General features: G+C 51.3%; 1 protein-coding gene across 1 annotated transcript in view; it reads left to right on the top strand.

Annotated features, from left to right (window-relative positions):
- Nucleotides 1–2451: 2451 nt before the first annotated feature.
- Nucleotides 2452–6000, top strand: part of NACC2 (NACC family member 2) — a 53514-nt gene continuing 49965 nt past the window's right edge. Inside the window, exon 1 of the mRNA XM_039561541.1 lies at nucleotides 2452–2625. The gene's annotated coding sequence lies outside the window, so the exon portion shown is untranslated. The remainder of the gene's footprint in view (nucleotides 2626–6000) is intronic.

Below are 6000 nucleotides of genomic sequence, written 5' to 3'. Positions count from 1 at the left end.
GAAAATGTTGCCTGGTTTGTTTCCTCCACTCACTGAACCAATCTTTCGCATTAAAATCAGCAGAGTAGTAAATAAACATGTTTTCTCTAGCCCCGGAGCCATTCCGAGACATCAAATGGTACTTAAGAAATGTTTCTTTCTCCATCACAGAACATTTTAAAAATGTCCATGGCTGAAGGGAGGGAAGATGCTCCTGGACTGGAGCATTAACAGGCTCTGCTGTCTTTCAGAGCTGGGGAGGCCCTGGGCGAGTCACAGAGCTCAGATTTTCTCTCCTGTTGGAGCACTGGAGGAGGAACAGAGGTTTTCCAGCTCTGCAGCCTCTCACAGCTCCCCGTGGACGTGGCTGGATTTCCTGAGACCCTCGGAGAGGCTCTGGGGGCTTCCAAAGCCCACATCCCTGTGCTGAGCCGGAGCACGGAGCCGCTCAGTGAGGCACCTCGGGACAGCACGAGTGGTGTCCCCACGTCCTCTGTGACACGGGGCTGCTCTGGCATGGGCTGTGGAGCTCAGGGAGGGACAGGGGGACAGTGCTGGTCATCCCACAGGGATGTTTGCTCCCGAGGAGCAGTGCTGCAGCCCCAGGAGTGGTTTGGGCACACTTGGGGCATCTCCTGTGCCAGGGAAGCTCTTGCAGGAGGTATTTCTCATATTTCACCTTTCCCTAGCCCAGGTTGCTCCAAGCCCTGTCCAGCCTGGCCTTGGACACTGCCAGGGATCCAGGGGCAGCCACAGCTTCTCTGAGCACCCTGTGCCAGGGCCTCACACCCTCACAGGGAAGGATTTCTTCCCAAAATCCCGTCTAACCCTGACCTCTCTGAGCTGGAAGCCATTCCCCCTTTTCCTATCACTACTTCCTGACGAACTGATGTTGAGGTGCTTCAATGAAAACCAAGGAAGGGGAGCTGGGATTGTCACACTGGAAGGGTTGTACAACTGCTCTGCCTCAGAATGCAGTTTGGGGACATATTTCTCAAGCATCATTTCTAAAAAAAACCCCGAATTTATCTTGAGCAGAAAAGCAAATGTGTTTGTCCTGACCTGACACTGTTTTTTAAAGTGTCAAGTGCTAATGAAATTCCTCAGCCTTGAGCAGTTCTAGGCATTCAATGCTGATTTTTAAAATATGGGGATATTTTGCTGCAGATTTTAAGGCAGCCTCGAAATGATGAATGTTCTCGAGTGTGAGAGGAAAGAAACTTCCAGATTCAAAGAAGTTCTGACATAATCTCGCATGCAAAGCAGACAGCAAGAGGCTCCTGCTTTAAAGAGGTTTTTTGTTACTCCTTTGAAATTCCTTTAGCAGACCAACGCCGCACACTTTCATCATGCAAATTTGCTGATTTTAATATTTTGGGCTTAGAGAGGCAACAAAGCAAAAGGACTTTTTTTATTTTTTTTAGGCTATAGGATGAAATTTGGAATGGAAATGTGCCCACAAGGCTCGAGCAGTCCCAGCTCAGAGAACTCTGCTTTTTGTGATGCTTTGAAGGCTTTTTCTGCAGGAGAAGGGTACGGAAGAGGCAGCCCTGGAGCTGTGGGTCAGCATAGGGCATCTCCCTCTGATATTAAATCAGGGCTGGGAGACCATCAAAGACCAAAACTCCAGTGGGTTTTCCTGGGGATGGGAGCTCATTATATAATGAAATAACTGAGATAATACAGGTAAATAAAAATAAATAACAGGAATGAGATTAAATGAAAAAAACCCATTAAATGAAGTGAAAAAATAAAAGAAAAAATAAATTATCAGGTAAAAAAGAAATGAAAATGAAATTAAGAAGGAAATAATAAAATGAAATAAGAAAGAAAAATAAAATGAAATAAAATATAAACAGACAAAATAAATGAAATTTAAAAATGAAGGAACAAAAGGAAATAAAATATAAGCAGAAAAAAAGAAAATTAAAAAGAGAGGGCAGAATGAGATAAAAGATAAAGCGATAATAAAATGAAATAAAAATAAAAATTAAAAATTAAAAAAAATAGACCAAAATAGACTAAAATTAAAAACTGAAATAAAATAAATTTTTTTTTAAAAAATGAAATAAAATAATGTACAAATAAAATGAAATAAAGTAAAAATAAAGTAAAAATAAAATAAAATAAAATAAATAAAATAAAGTAAAGTAAAAATAAAATAAAATAAAATAAAGTAAAAATAAAATAAAATAAAATAATATAAAATAAAATAAAATAAAATAAAATAAAATAAAATAAAATAAAATAGGCTGAGTAGAACACATTCCCAGCCGAAGGCACGAGCTCAAGCCCCGCGGTTCCCGCCCCGCTCCGGGCCGTGCCCGCCCCTCCCGCGGCCCGGGGCTGGGGGGGAGCGGGCCCGGGGGGGTTCGGGGTGTCCGCGGCCGGTCCGCCCCCCGCGGCTCCTCCCGCGGGTCCCCCGGGCCGGTGCCGCCCCCCGCGCCCGCCCCCCGCCCCGCGGGCGGCCCTGGCGCGGAGCCGCTGCCGGTGCCGGTCCCGCCGGGCCGGTCTGTGCGGCGGCTGCCGGCGCTGCTGGGCGAGGTCAGGGAAAGTCCATGTGAGGAGCGGCTGGAATCACTTCCTGCCGCCGCCCGGCCCCGCCGCGTCAGGCCCAGGGCAGCCTCGGGGGCCGGCGCCCCGCAGGTGAGCGCAGCCCCGGGACCCCGGCCCGGCCCCGACCCCCGCCCCGCGCCCCGGCCCGGCCCCGGCCCCGCCACGGCAGCGCCCGGGGCAGCGCCGAGCCCGCATCGCCCCCGGGCTGGGCTGGGCTGGGCTGGGGGGGCACACGCACATCGCGCCCTTCACCCGCAGCCCCGGGGGTCCCGGCCGGGCCGGGGGGCGCGGGGAGGGGAAGGGGAAAGGGGGACCCGCCGGGGCTGTGACCCCCCACACCCCGGTACCCCCCGTACCCCCCGTACCCGCCGTGGGAAGCGGGTTTGGGGGGTCGGGGCGCTGCTGCCGGTCCTGCGGCAGGGTGGGAACCGGGGGTTCGTGGGAGCCCCCCCTCGGAGGGGGCTGCGGGGCTGGAGGTCGCGTTTGGGGGATAAATGCAGGCGCGGGCTCGGACTTTCGCTCCCAGGGGAGGGAAACGCTGCGAAAAGGGAGAGATTGAAATCCAAAACCCGGCCGAACCCTGAAACTGGGATTTGGGGATGGACCCCCGAGCCCTGGGGTGGCGGGGGCTCCCCTTGCACGGCGAGATGCGCCCCCGTCCCAGCGGGGACCCCTCTGCCGCGGGGGGCTTGGGCAGCCTCGGTGGTGCAGAAATTCGGGGTAGGAGTTGGGTTCGGCTGGGGGAGCGCCGGCGCTCCCCTGCCCGCCGCAGCCTGCTGTAGTTACAGCGCTCAAGGACTTCTCCAAACATCTTCCCTGCCGTAGGAAAATCCAACGCCAGCGGTACATCGCGTGCTGCTCCGCCGGCCCGGCCGACGGCGAAGTGCAGGATCACTTCCAGCCAAGTCTCCATTACCCGCCGGCTCATTAATTTGAATATTCCTTTTTTTTTTTTTTTTTTTTTTTTTTTTCCCCTCTCCCCTCTCCTCTCCCCCCTCCTCCTTTCCGGAGGCATTTGCGAGGCTTGTGGGCAGCTTGATGTGCTCACTGCCTGCCAAGTGTTTGCCTCTCGCCCTGCGTAATTGAGGGGCTGGCGTGCCGGCTCACCTTCTCCAGCTGAAATATTAAACAGCAGGAGAAGCTGGGATCGGTAAACAAACCGGGATGATTGCTGCTGCTCCGTGGGGACACTGGCGGTGGGGTCCTCGGGAGAACCAGTGCTGCTCCAAAGTGCAGCATCCCAGCACGGCTCACCCCCAATTTCCTGCCAGATTCACAGCCTGCTCTGAAATTCTGAAAGCTTTTAACTAAAAAGAGCAAAGCTGAGCTGTTCCTTATGAGCTGAATTGCTGTGTTTTGCCCAGCTGAGGACAGTAAGGCTGTGACCCCAAGGTGTGGATGATGGAGGTGATAATGCTTGGATTTGAAGTAAGTGGCAAATATGAAAAAATTAGAGGTCTCATCCTCTCCGTCCTGAGAGTAAATGCTCTTCTGTGGCTGTAACTGCTCTGTTTTGGGGTTTTTCCTCCTGCAGAGGCCTTTTAATTAAGGCTTCACAGGGGAAAAGCTGTCGTATTGGGATGCTGGAGGATGGGGATGGATTTCAGAAACTTAAAATTTGTCGAAAAAACCTCCCAAGGCGGCTGGAATTACAGAGAGTGGGGTAAAGCCTGGCAACAATCAGGACAGGAGCAGGGGGGTCCCACTGGGGCCAGAGATGTGGTTTGTGTGTTGGTTGTGCTGTGGCTGTGCAGGTCAGTGTTCACAGTACATTGTCCAGGGCTCCCCAAGCTTTTCCCAGAGCCCCTCTTTGTTCTGAGAGATGGATGCCATTAGCCAGGATGCGTGTGTTGATGCTGGATCACTTTGGACGCGATATTTTTGGAGCCCTCTGGCAATATAAAAGCCTTTTAGCTCCCCCAGCCATGACTGTGCTTTCCTGAGGGAGCCTGCTGGAATTGGAGGCAGATTTTGGCTCCTCTCAGCCGCTGCTGGTGACAGGGCAGCATCCCCACGCTCGGCGGGGACACAAAGCATCCTCACTGCTAGTGAGTCCAGTAAAGAAAAAGCCTTTCTCCTTGAGCTTGAGCCTGGCTGGAGCGTCCAGGTGAGTCCCTCTGGACTGGGCTTTGGCTCAGATCCCAGTTGGAGGCGTCAGGAGGAGTGAGGCCGCTTTGCGGCATCGCTGGCTGGGGAAGAAACACCAACAAAGATCCTGCCAGAGCCTGATCCACCCGGGGAGCTCTGAGAAACCTCCAGACTGTGCTTTCCTGGCTGGGGACACAACCCAGCTCACCTTGGAATGGAAATATTTATTTCAGGCTGTCTTGTTCCACAGCCTGTGGTCCCTGCCTGGCTTCCTGGAGGGCTCATGCTGGGCTGTGGGACCAGTAGGGATGGGATCAGAGCTGGCTCTGCTGGCACACCAGCACTGGGGTGCCATGGATTGGGGACAAACATCATGGAACAACCTGGGAAAGGGTGCTGAGACTCGGCTCCTGCTCTCCTCTGTGTTTAAAAATACTCGAGCCTGACAAAATGGGGTTAGAAGGAGGATTCAGCCATGGCTTTGAATTTTTCCAGGTTTTCTGAGCCAGCAGCTTTTCAGGGTGGGATGTGCTGGGCCGAAGGGAACTGCTCTGGGACAGCTCCAGGGATGCTGAGGAGCAGGGGGGCTGCACTTGAGTATCTTTCCCCCCATTTTTCTAACCTGTCTGAGGTTTACTTGAATGTAATGAAAGAAATAAAACCAGGCATTCAGCTGGAGGAAATTAAAGGGAATTGTGAGTTCGCTGCCATACCTAATGGCCAGAGCAAGCATCATATCTTGCTGCAATTAGGCTTCAAATCAAGCTGAGCCTGTGCTTGGCATCCAAAGAGCAGCTTCCCAGCCCATTTATTCCTCATCCAGGGAAGTGGCAGCAGATCCGAGAGCCCTCAGCACCCACTGCGATGGGCACACCTACAGGAGGGTGTGTAGGGTTTTTTTTTTTATTTTATTAAATCAAGCCTGTAGAGCAATTGAGAAATAGGTGAAGCGTGCTTAAAAGAGGGTGAGGCTGTTGGTTTTCTCTACCTGACTTTATTTGCGAAGTGACAGGAATTTTGACAGGCTTTGTGTCTTTTTTAGCAAATCAAGTGTCATGCCAGGTTTGCCTGTGGATGAGATCATTTGCAAAATATGTTTCCCAGCTTGCTTCAGGCATAATTCATTGTGTCAACTGCAATTGCTCATTTGCTAGGAACTGTGATTCATTAGTGGTTTATTTTTTGTTGGGGTTTTTGTTTTTTTTTTTTTTTTTTAAGTTCAACTTGTTTTTAAGCAAATGTTTGGAGGCAGAACAGGAATCTGAAAAAAAAAAACCACCAAAAAAAAGTTAAATCTTACATTCTTTGTAGCCACAAATTCTGCTGTGAAGGGAAAACTTGCTAAAATGCCGTGTTCCCGGGGAGGGAGAGGCAATC

Source organism: Corvus cornix, chromosome 17, assembly GCF_000738735.6.
Source record: "Corvus cornix cornix isolate S_Up_H32 chromosome 17, ASM73873v5, whole genome shotgun sequence".
Classification (NCBI taxonomy): Eukaryota; Metazoa; Chordata; class Aves; order Passeriformes; family Corvidae; genus Corvus; species Corvus cornix.
The sequence above is the reverse complement of the archived record's forward strand: the minus strand, read 5'-3'. Positions and strand labels throughout refer to the sequence as shown.